The 12,538-nt window shown below is 43.1% G+C and overlaps 1 pseudogene; it reads left to right on the forward strand.

Annotated features, from left to right (window-relative positions):
* The first annotated feature begins 4,330 nt into the window (after nucleotides 1–4,330).
* Nucleotides 4,331–6,632, forward strand: LOC119321155 (annotated as a pseudogene).
* Nucleotides 6,633–12,538: the final 5,906 nt, after the last annotated feature.

The raw sequence follows: 12,538 nt of genomic DNA on the forward strand, positions 1-12,538 counted from the left end.
TAAAATGTTTCATGTTGGAAATAATCCAACTATGGACCAGGAGTAGTTTGGTGAATTTAGGAGTAGCCTAAGTATTTTATTTAATTCAACAAAGTTGCAGAAGTATTAAAAAAACAGAAAACAGAAAAAATGGAAAAAGCTTACCTGGCGCCCAGCACCCGGCCCACCTGCCGGCCCAGCCCAGCACCGCGCCAGCGAGCTGCTTGCCGGCCAGGCAGGCAGGCAGGTGCTCAACGGCGAGCACCGCATGGGTGCCACGCACCTGCGCGCCGCCTCGCCGCCTCCCTCGCCCGGCTAACGCCGTGAATCGGCCTCCCTCTCTCCCCCGAACCTCCCAGACACCCCCTCTCCTCTCCAGCTCCTCTCCCTCGCTCTCCCACGCCATGGCCGACGCCATCGCCGCCACCCCCTCGCCGTAGCCACGCCCTCCGTCAACTCCACGCCGTGCCGCCGTGTCCAGGAGCTCCGCCGCCATCCACTTCATCGAGCTAGCCGAGCCCCGTGTGCTCGTGCGGCCCGAGACCACCGCACCGACCTCGCCCGAGCTCGCCGTCGCCGGAGATCCCCTTCAACGCCGTCGCCGCCTCAGCTCGTCCCCGACCCCGCCGGTGGCCTCTACGGGAGCGCTGTGAGCCTAGCTACCCCTCCGACCCTCCCTCTCTCATTCCCGAGCCGTGTAGCCACCGCACGAAGATCACACGCACGTACCGCCGCGGATCTCGTCGCCGACGTGCTCCCGGCCATCCTCCGGCCAACCCGCGGTGTCCAACGCACTCACCATGCTGCGTTGGGCCCAACCGTGCACTTCCCGCACCTCCCCGCACACCCTAGGCCGAGTTCGCTTTCACCCGAACTCCGGTGGCCGCCAAAGTCGTCGCCGGCGCCAACTCCGGCCACCCCGACCCCAACGGACTCCACCAAGAGCTGCGGCTCGTCCTCAGCTCCACTCCGGTGGTCTCTGCGACCCATTTGGTGGCCGAAACGGCCAAAACCACTCCCGCCGCCGCGTCGGGCTCGCCGGCGGCTAAACGCCGGCGCCGCTGGCGTTGATTTGACCACGGGTGGGCCCTGGTTGACTCCCCTGAGTCAATGACAGGTGGGGCCCAGCCCTGTTAATTAAACAGGTTTAGTTTTAATTAAACTATAATTAATTTAATCACCCTGACATGCGGGACCCACTGTCAGGTTTGACCCGGACGTGTTCCGTTGACCTGCTGACGTCACACTGACGTCACGCTGACGCAATAATTGATTTTCTGGAATTATTCTGATATAGGAAATTCCAGAATATAATTTAAACTTCAAAAATTCATAACTTTTATTCTGTAACTCCAAATCAGACAAATTATATATGAAAAATGATCAGAAAAATCCAATCTATCCATCTGTACTATTTTCATGCATGATTAAACAAGTTAACTTGATGTTTAATGCAGAACAAGGAAAAGCACTTTAGAAGGCCATGTTTGAGTTTGAAATTTGAATCTTTGATTCAAATTGGTTCAAACCCTTCTGGTTTTAGTTGCATTAGCCCAACACACTCATATTGCCATGTTTCATGCATGCATCATATTGTTGCACATTGTTTGGTGATGGTTGTGTATCGGTGTCCTTTGCGACAGGGTCTGCCCCCGAGGAGTACCGTGATTACCCTAACAAAGAACCGTATCAGTGCATCGAACCATCAGGCAAGCAACCAACCATTTGATCATGTCGATACAATCCCATGTTCTCGCTCCTGCTCTCTTTTACTGCATTAAGACAACGCGTTTCAAACTGCTGTGTGCTACGGTAGTTGAACCCATTTCCTCTGCATGACCTGTCATTGCCACAGTAACTAGATGAAACCCACTAGCATGTGTAGGAGTTGATTGAGCCATATGTATGTGTTGTTCCTACCTTGCTATGCCTGCTATGCTTAGAGTCGTGTCAGGTCTGGTTCATCTGGGTGATGGGCTGGAGTGAAATGGTTATGTCGGTAATGAGAGTGGTGTGATGAACACGATTTGGTAAAGGCATCGATGAGAGGCCATGTAGGAGTACATGGTGGGTTGTTTCATTGAAGCCGACCTTAAGCACTGAGATCTGTATGTGTGATTTAAGTTACAGCTACTACCATGCATTGGGCCCTGAAATATGACCCCGCTCGACTTCTTATCCACCCTAGCTCTCTGTCCAGGAGTTGCAAGTAGTTTCTGGTGTTTGTAGCCTACTGGAGGCCGTGGAAAGCGCTGACTGTAGGGGTGGGCTGTGATGCGGTAGGTACGTGGCACGGTGTACCGAATACCCATTAGGTATCTCGGGAACCCTGTTCACATCGTTCGGGGCCGTATGGGAAACCTCGGCCGGAGTCCCTGCGGATGGAACCTGGATAGGCGATAAACCTGGACTAGAGACTTAGGTGTTTAGGTAGGTCGTGGTCTACACCCACGTCGGCTTTCGCTTGAAGTCTGCCGAGCACATGTCGTGTGCAGACGCTAAGTGGTGGAAACATGTATGAAGAAGTACACCCCTGCAGGGTTATCATAATCTATTCGAATAGCCGCGTCCGCGGTAAAGGACTACTTGGTTGCCTATACAGTTCATAGACAAGTAAATGGAAACTACTAAAAGCCTCAAGATAAGTGTGAGTGCCGAGGATGGCTCTCCCGTAGGAAGACGGAGGTGGATCCTCGGTAGTGTATTGAATTGGTTAGTAGTGGGCTCGTGTACGCAAAACCATTTCAAGTTGGAGTCTCGTAGGTTAGTCTAGCCAAGAGTCAAAGCTGGCTTGCTGCAATAACTCCACCAACCCTTCTTGATAATATGCATGTATGTAGGATCTGATGTAAGTCTTGCTGAGTACCTTTGTACTCATGTTGCTATAATCCACATTTTTACAGAAGACGCTGCAACCCCTTCTGATGGGTTCTACGTAGACGTTGACATCAATGAGTAGGCTAAGGCCCAGGTGGTGATCCTGAGCTTGTGAAGAACCACGTAGTATAGCTAGGCTTTCCAAGCCTCTTTTATTTTACTAGTTGTCTGTACTCAGACAAGTTACTTCCGCTGCTGGTTTGTATGACTGTATGACTTGAATGCTGGGTCTTGAGACTCGTACCTTTGTGTATGTTATGTATGGCTCTCTGAGCCTTAAATAAAGTACTTGTGTCGTAGAGTCATGTTGTGATGCTTCGTTGTATTTGCGCATATCAAGCATATTGTGTGTATGATTGAAATGCTTGGTATGTGTGGGATCTGACTATCTAGTTGTTTATCTTTAGTAGCCTCTCTTACCGGGAAATGTCTCCTAGTGTTACCGCTGAGCCATGGTAGCTTGCTACTGCTCTGGAACACTTAGGCTGGCCGGCATGTGTCCTTCCTCGTTCCGGTGTCTGTCCCTTCGGGGAAATGTCACGCATTGAGTACCGGAGTCCTGTTAGCCCGCTACAGCCCAGTTTGCCGGAGTCCTGTTAGCCCAGTGCTACAGCCCGGACCCACTTGCTGTTGACCGACACGTTCGAGGCTGGGTCATGAATGCCTGTCCCTGTAAGTCTGTGCCACTTTGGGTTTACGACTAGTCATGTCAGCCCGAGCTCCTTATCATATGGATGCTAGCGACACCATCATATACGTGAGCCAAAAGGCGCAAACGGTCTCGGGCAAAGGTAAGGCGACACCCGTGGGGATACCGTGCGTGAGGCCGCAAAGTGATATGAGGTGCTACAGGCTAGATCGATGTGACATCGAGTCGGGGTCCTGACTCACTGAACGGAGTGAGTACCTTAATGAAAGGAAAATCGTAATTTTTCGTTAGGTATTTGACCAAATAGGATCGTCCAGTTCCTACAGAACCTATCACTAAAATACCCGATAGGGTTAAGCGGAACGAAAAGGGTTTTCCATGAGATGGTAAATGAAAACGATTAGTCCCACACGAGGTTTGGGAATAAGTGATTTTCTGATAATGAGCAAGGAATATACGTCTTTCTGCTAAAGAGGATCTATTAAACTCATAATTCATTAGATCCTTGTTATCAATGCCAACTAGGTATCATAAGTAAATGGATCCCGGTTGTTCAATCCTTTGATAACCAAGGTCATTCTTTGCTAAAGAGAAATGATCACTATGAGTCAGACTCAATAGAATTGGATCCATTCCAAATAGCGAGAATTAGGATTCTTGATCCCTCTCAATCTCTCTTTCAATTCGAGGATCTAGAGAGGTGTTTTCATAGTCATCTCCGAATATTTGCCATCTCGGAATATTTTCGATTTCATTTTTCTATGATATGTCTTTCTATATGAAAATTGGTTATTTACGATGTACGATGATCCCTGTTAAGCATCCATGGCTGAATGGTTAAAGCGCCCAACTCATAATTGGTAAATTTGCGGGTTCAATTCCTGCTGGATGCACACGAACGGGAACATTCCATAAGTCTATTGGAACTGGCTCTCTATCCATGGAATCTCATCCATCATCCATACATAACGAATTGGTATGGTATATTCATACCATAACATAAGAACAATAAGAACTCGAATTCTTATCGATACTGGAACTCAGAGCATATGAGGGAAAGTCGATTTATGGATGGAATCAAATACGCAGTATTTACAGAAAAAAGTCTTCGTTTATTGGGAAAGAATCAATATACTTTTAATGTCGAATCGGGATTCACTAAGACAGAAATAAAGCATTGGGTCGAACTCTTCTTTGGTGTTAAGGTGGTAGCTGTGAATAGCCATCGACTACCTGGAAAAGGTAGAAGAATAGGACCTATTCTGGGCCATACAATGCATTACAGACGTATGATCATTACCCTTCAACCGGGTTATTCTATTCCACTTCTAGATAGAGAAAAAAACTAAAGGAGAATACTTAATAATACGGCGAAACATTTATACAAAACACCTATCCCGAGCACACGCAAGGCAACCGTAGACAGGCAAGTGAAATCCAATCCACGAAATAATTTGATCCATGGACGGCACCGTTGTGGTAAAGGTCGTAATTCCAGAGGAATCATTACCGCAAGGCATAGAGGGGGAGGTCATAAGCGCCTATACCGTAAAATAGATTTTCGACGGAATCAAAAAGACATATCTGGTAGAATCGTAACCATAGAATACGACCCTAATCGAAATGCATACATTTGTCTCATACACTATGGGGATGGTGAGAAGAGATATATTTTACATCCCAGAGGGGCTATAATTGGAGATACTATTGTTTCTGGTACAAAAGTTCCTATATCAATGGGAAATGCCCTACCTTTGAGTGCGGTTTGAACTATTGATTTACGTAATTGGAAGTAACCAATTAGGTTTACGACGAAACCTAGAAATCGATCACTGATCCAATTTGACTACCTGTACGGGATAGACCTCAACAGAAAACTGTTGAGTAACGGCAGCAAGTGATTGAGTTCAGTAGTTCCTCATAGAAAATTATTGGCTCTAGAGATATGGTAATATGGAGAAGACAAAATTGTTTGAAGCACGCACAGAACCGGAAGCGCCCCTTGTTTCAAAGAGAGGAGGACGGGTTATTCACATTTAATTTGATGGTCAGAGGCAAATTGAAAGCTAAGCAGTGGTAATTAAGACCCCCGGGGGAAAATAGGGATGTCTCCTACGTTACCCATAATATGTGGAAGTATCGACGTAATTTCATAGAGTCATTCGATCTGAATGCTACATGAAGAACATAAGCCAGATGACGGAACGCAGAGACCTAGGATGTAGAAGATCATAACATGAGCGATTCAGCAGATTTGGATTCCTTTCCTATATATCCACTCATGTGGTACTTCATCATATGATTCATATAAGATCCATCTGTCTAGAGATCGTCATATACATCTAGAAAGCCGTATGCTTTGGAAGAAGCTTGTACAGTTTGGGAAGGGGTTTTTTGAGAGAAAAGAAGAATCTACTTCAACCGATATGCCCTTAGGCACGGCCATGCATAACATAGAAATCACACGTGGAAGGGGTGGGCAATTAGCTAGAGCAGCAGGTGCTGTAGCGAAACTCATTGCAAAAGAGGGTAAATCGGCCACTTTAAGATTACCATCTGGGGAGGTCCGTTTAGTATCCCAAAACTGCTTAGCAACAGTCGGACAAGTGGGTAATGTTGGGGTGAACCAAAAAAGTTTGGGTAGAGCCGGATCTAAGTGTTGGCTAGGTAAACGCCCCGTAGTAAGAGGGGTAGTATGAACCCTGTGGACCACCCCCATGGGGGCGGTGAAGGGAAAGCTCCCATTGGTAGAAAAAAACCCACAACCCCTTGGGGTTATCCTGCGCTTGGAAGAAGAACTAGGAAAAGGAAAAAATATAGCGATAGTTTTATTCTTCGTCGCCGTAAGTAAATACGTAACTAGGAATATGGAAAATTGCATTTTTGGAATTTGCAATAATGCGATGGGCGAACGACGGGAATTGAACCCGCGCATGGTGGATTCACAATCCACTGCCTTGATCCACTTGGCTACATCCGCCCCTTATCCAGCTAAAGGATTTTTTTCTTTTTTCCATTGATCATTATTCTATTTATTCTGACCTCCGTACTTCGATCGAGATATTGGACATAGAATGCCACTCTTTAAAAAGGAAAAAAGGAGTAATCAGCTGTGACACGAAAAAAACGAATCCTTTTGTAGCTCATCATTTATTGGCAAAGATAGAAAAGGTCAATATGAAGGAGGAGAAAGAAACAATAGTAACGTGGTCCCGGGCATCTAGCATTCTACCCACAATGGTTGGCCATACAATCGCGATTCATAATGGAAAGGAACATATACCTATTTACATAACAAATCCTATGGTAGGTCGCAAATTGGGGGAAAACCGCTAAACCTACATTACATGCAATAGTACCTAGAATTACTACTGGAAAAATATATAAAAGATCGTTGGGCCATGCGGGTTCCCCGTAATAATTATGTCCCATCCCTTTAGCTAATTTAGCTCTTAATACAGGATCATTTAAGTCTGGTTTCTTTGTTATTGGGATAGGTGAACTCTTTAGGATCCATCCCCCAAAGGAACCGGACATGAGAATTTATCATCATCCGGCTCGAGCAAGAGTGAAAGAAATAAGACCGCGGAAGATCCTTAATAGAATTAAGGTATATAATGACTCAATGACTCTAGGCAAGAAAAGCTTTATCAGATTCTCTTTTCCGAAGTTGCACCTACAACTACTCATTGAAAATAATCCTATTCTTATGGGTAAATGCTCAATATCCAAGTGGGCTTACAAATTTGATCATGATAAATTGCTTTGTGGATTGTCTCATGTCTCTTGATTAGTTGGTATTTATCCCCTCAATATCGCAAGTTTCTTACCTCCAAACAAAATATTTACTTGTTACTAATAAAAAATCAAAAAGTTTAGCCTACATTCTTCCTTAGATCCCTTCTTTTACTCCGATAGTATTGCGGATCACAATCGATGCAAAGAAAATGAATGCATTTCCATACTATAATAAAAAGGTAAGTGTAATAAATAGAGAACTGGATCATGTCACATGACTTATTCCATTTCTACTCTATGGGATCTTACGGAGCCTGTTCATGGATGACATGGTTGCGGTATGATCATAGAAGATATTCTCCTCAAGTGAACCAGCCTATCCTTCCTAGGTAGGGGACTTACATGTTGATTGGATGCGGAGACACCTTTGGTTGTGAATTCTAATGTGGCAGATCCAATTCTTTATCTGCATGGCCAAATCAATAATTCAAGTCACACACTCCCATAATCCGCCTTTCTTCTTTCGTAAAATTAACTTCAACTATTTGTATTGTATAAAAATACTTTGGAGTTGAAGAGAAGTATCCAAATGACATGTGTTATTTTACAATAACCCATGCTTGTAGCAATGAAATACCACAACCTACCCGATATGATATATGATAATTATAATTCTCTATGATATGCCTTCCCTATAAAGGACCCGAAATACCTTGCTTACGTATCATTGGAAAGTGCATTAACATAAATACGGCAGTAAGCAGAGGCAGTACAAAGGTATGTAAACTATAAAAACGAGTCAAAGTGGATTGGCCCACACTAGCACTTCCGCGTAATAACTCCACTAAAGGCGATCCTATTACCGGAATGGCGTCAGGTACACCTGTCACAATTTTGACTGCCCAATAGCCAATTTGATCCCAAGGCAAAGAATAACCAGTTACACCAAATGATGTAGTCAAAACAGCCAAAACCACACCTGTGACCCAAGTTAATTCACGGGGTTTTTTAAATCCCCCTGTGAGATACACACGAAATACATGCAGGATCATCATTAAAACCATCATACTTGCTGACCATCGATGAACGGATCGGATTAACCAACCAAAGTTGGCCTCGGTCATTATGTATTGAACCGAGGAAAAAGCCTCTGTAACGGTTGGTCGGTAGTAAAAAGTCATAGCAAAACCGGTAGCGACTTGTACTAGAAAACAAGTAAGTGTAATTCCCCCTAAACAATAAAATATGTTGACATGGGGAGGAACATATTTACTAGTTATATCATCTGCAATTGCCTGAATCTCAAGACGTTCCTCAAACCAATCATATACTTTATTGAGATAGGTAACTAACCCGAGTCCCCCTCTAAGAGCCGTATATGAAAATTTCATCTCGTACGGCTCAAGCAGAAACACAAAAATTTTCAACGAATATTAGAAAAAGGTTCAAAACTTCATCAGCCACTGAATTGGGTCGATTTGCCTTGAAGATATCAAATAAGAAAAATCCGGAATATCTTCTTTGTGATGATAATGCCAAAAAATCTCAAGTTGGCGCGTCTTTCTTTCTTCCTTTCCCTTATGTTGGTCATTAGAGGCTTCTTGACTTTTCTCTTCCCTATAGAGGATTTGTTTTTTATGCATAATATAGAAATTATCTTGTTGAGATCCTATGAATCAGTTCAATTAAAACCTTAGATTCATACTAGAGCCACGATGATTTAGTCTCAAGCTAAACAAAAGGCAAGGGTTCTTCGAATAAGAACCGCTTGATAATCATTTATTGAATCAGTGTAATGACTCGACAAAATCGAGAGAAAAAAAGTTGTCTTTTGGGCAAACAAAATTGGAAGGAAGAAAATTTCTTTTTTATTTTTATTTAAGAACTACTTGAATTTTTCAGTCTGGTTGCGAGGTCTTAATAGTGAGTATGAATCATAGTTCCATTTTTTTTTGATCCACTCTATCTATTTCGTGTTCCAGATACTAGAATAAATAATATCTGACGAATTAGAATCATCTTGATAGAGATAACAGGCCCTTTCTATATATTATCAATAGGATCAATTCTAACAAGTCACACACTCATATTCCAGAGATACCGAAACAAAAAAATTCCGCGGTCGAACTACCATAATATCTAGAAATGTAGATCTTAAACTAGAAAGGCTTTTTTGGATGGAAAAACTCTGACTTCCTAGTTTTAGTTAGTAGAAACCTAATTGGTTAAAATTCCGTCCAGTAAAACGGAAGAATTATAAATTTCTAAAATGATAGATAGGAATATAGCGAATAAAGCCATTGCGACCCCCATAAAAGGAGTAGTCCCCCAACCCGGGGCGACTTTCCCATATTCCGAATTCAAGGGTTTCAGTAAACTACCTGCACCAGTTCGTTTTGGCCTAGGTTTAGAACTATCTTCAACGGTTTGTGTAGCCATAAATTCTATTTAATCATTGGTGTTGACTTTGTATACTATTCCGTTGTAGTTGTAAAGACACGATCTTTTCGTAGATCCATTGTAATCTTGAAATTCTATAAAAATGGAAACAGCAACTTTAGTCGCCATCTCCATATCTGGTTTACTTGTAAGCTTTACTGGGTATGCCTTATATACCGCGTTTGGGCAACCCTCTCAACAATTAAGAGATCCATTCGAAGAACACGGAGACTAATTTAAGTAAGAAGTCCCCCTATCTGGGAGACTTCTTACTTAAATGAAATTATTTTATTCTTTTAGTTGGAGTTGGTGGAACCTTAGGTGGTTCTCGGAAGAAGATAGCGAAAAAAATTATCCCTAAAGTCGAAACTAAAAGGAACGTATAAACCAATGCTTCCATAGATTCGATCCTGGTTTATTTACAATTATAACTTCCACACCTATTCATTTGTCATTTGGGATAATTTCCCATATAAAGAAAGAAAAAGAGTCAACGAAAGGATGGGAGATGTTTCCCATGTCAAATCAAAAAAGAGAGGTGAAAGATACTATAACAATGTGTATCAGGCTGCCTGTTTCCTTGTAGTTGGATCTCCCACTTTTTGGAATGTTCCAAATTCCACTTGAGCATCCAAATCTGGATCAATACCAGCAAAAACATCTCGGAACAATGTTCTAGCGCCATGCCAAATGTGTCCGAAAAAGAAGAGCAAAGCAAAGGTAGCATGACCAAAAGTGAACCAACCCCTTGGACTGCTGCGAAAAACACCATCAGATTTCAAAGTAGCCCGGTCTAATTCAAAAATTTCCCCTAATTGAGAACGCCTCGCATATTTTTTTACAGTAGCAGGATCAGAATAACTTACTCCATTAAGTTCGCCACCATAGAACTCCACCGTTACGCCTACTTGTTCAACACTATATTTGGATTCTGCTCTTCTAAAAGGAACGTCTGCTCTACAATTCCCTCCTCATCTACCAAAACAACCGGAAATGTTTCAAAAAAAGTAGGCATACGGCGTACAAAAAGCTCACGTCCTTCTTTATCTCTAAAGACGGGATGTCCTAACCATCCAACAGCTATTCCATCCCCATTGTCCATTGAGCCTGCTCTGAATAATCCCCCTTTTGCCGGATTATTACCAATATAATCATAAAAGGCTAATTTTTCGGGAATTTTAGACCAAGCTTCTGATAAACTAAGATTTTCGGCTAAACCATTGCTAACTCTTCGATATATTTCTTGCTGAAAGTATCCCTGATCCCACTGATAACGAGTAGGCCCAAATAATTCGATTGGGGTCGTTGCTGACCCATACCACATAGTTCCAGCAACTACGAAAGCTGCAAAAAAAACAGCAGCGATACTACTGGAAAGTACAGTTTCAATATTGCCCATACGTAATCCTTTATATAGACGTTGAGGCGGACGGACACTAAGATGGAATAAGCCCGCTAATATACCCAATGTACCCGCAGCAATATGATGAGAAGCTATTCCCCCCGGAACAAAAGGATCAAAACCTTCTGCACCCACGCTGGATTTACAGCTTGTACTTTTCCAGTTAGTCCATAAGGATCGGATACCCATATCCCAGGACCATACAAACCCGTTACATGAAATGCCCCAAAGCCAAAGCAAGCCACCCCTGCAAGAAATAAATGAATTCCAAAGATCTTGGGCAAATCCAAAGAGGGTTTTCCCGTCCGCTCATCAGAGAATATTTCTAGGTCCCAATATACCCAATGCCAGATCGCTGCCAAGAAACACAAGCCAGAAAACACAATATGCGTACCTGCCACACCTTCATAACTCCAAATACCCGGATTTGTTACAGTTCCTCCTGAAATACTCCAACCACCCCACGAATCCGTTATTCCTAAACGAGTCATGAAGGGAATTACGAACATACCTTGTCTCCACATTGGATCCAGAACAGGATCAGAGGGATCAAAAACTGCTAATTCGTATAAAGCCATTGAGCCAGCCCAACCAGAAACTAGAGCTGTGTGCATTATATGCACCGCAAGCAATCGACCCGGGTCATTCAATACAACAGTATGAACACGATACCAAGGCAAACCCATGGAAATACCCCTTTAGCAAAGAAAAATAGACACGATGTCGCTTTATTTTATCGCATTGAAAAAGACTATCCATATCCTATGTACCTAACCCTTCTAGGGGATTCTGTGTCAGAAAGCGCGAATATTTATTTCATTCCATTAAAAATAAGAAGCCAATTCTGTTCATAAGAAGAAAGAGAAGCAGATCTATTCTATACTCGATAAGTGCCAATATGCAATGGGTAACTTGGCCAATTTGGAAAAAACGAAGAATAGATCGCTACCCCTCTTTGTTTAGCATTCGAATCACCCATTCCTTTTTCTTTATTCAATCTGTCTTACATTCCTTATATGTATAACCTTTCAATCTACGTATTAATAGAATCTATAGTATTCATATAGAATAAGAATAAAAATTAAGACAATAAACTGCGGATTCTTTCTTTCTGTTCCATTCTTACGTTTCCATATTAAAGTGTGGTTTTCTTACTTAAATTTAATAATAGTAATCTAATATGCCCATTGGTGTTCCAAAAGTACCTTACCGGATTCCTGGAGATGAAGAAGCGACTTGGACAGGCATTCATGACCCAGCCTCGAACGTGTCGGTCAACAGCAAGTGGGTCCGGGCTGTAGCACTGGGCTAACAGGACTCCGGCAAACCGGGCTGTAGCGGGCTAACAGGACTCCGGTACTCAATGCGTGACATTTCCCCGAAGAGACAGACACCGGAACGAGGAAGGACACATGCCGGCCAGCCTAAGTGTTCCAGAGGAGTAGCAAGCTACC

The sequence above is a fragment of the Triticum dicoccoides genome, chromosome 6B (genome assembly GCF_002162155.2).
Source record: "Triticum dicoccoides isolate Atlit2015 ecotype Zavitan chromosome 6B, WEW_v2.0, whole genome shotgun sequence".
Taxonomy (NCBI): Eukaryota; Viridiplantae; Streptophyta; class Magnoliopsida; order Poales; family Poaceae; genus Triticum; species Triticum dicoccoides.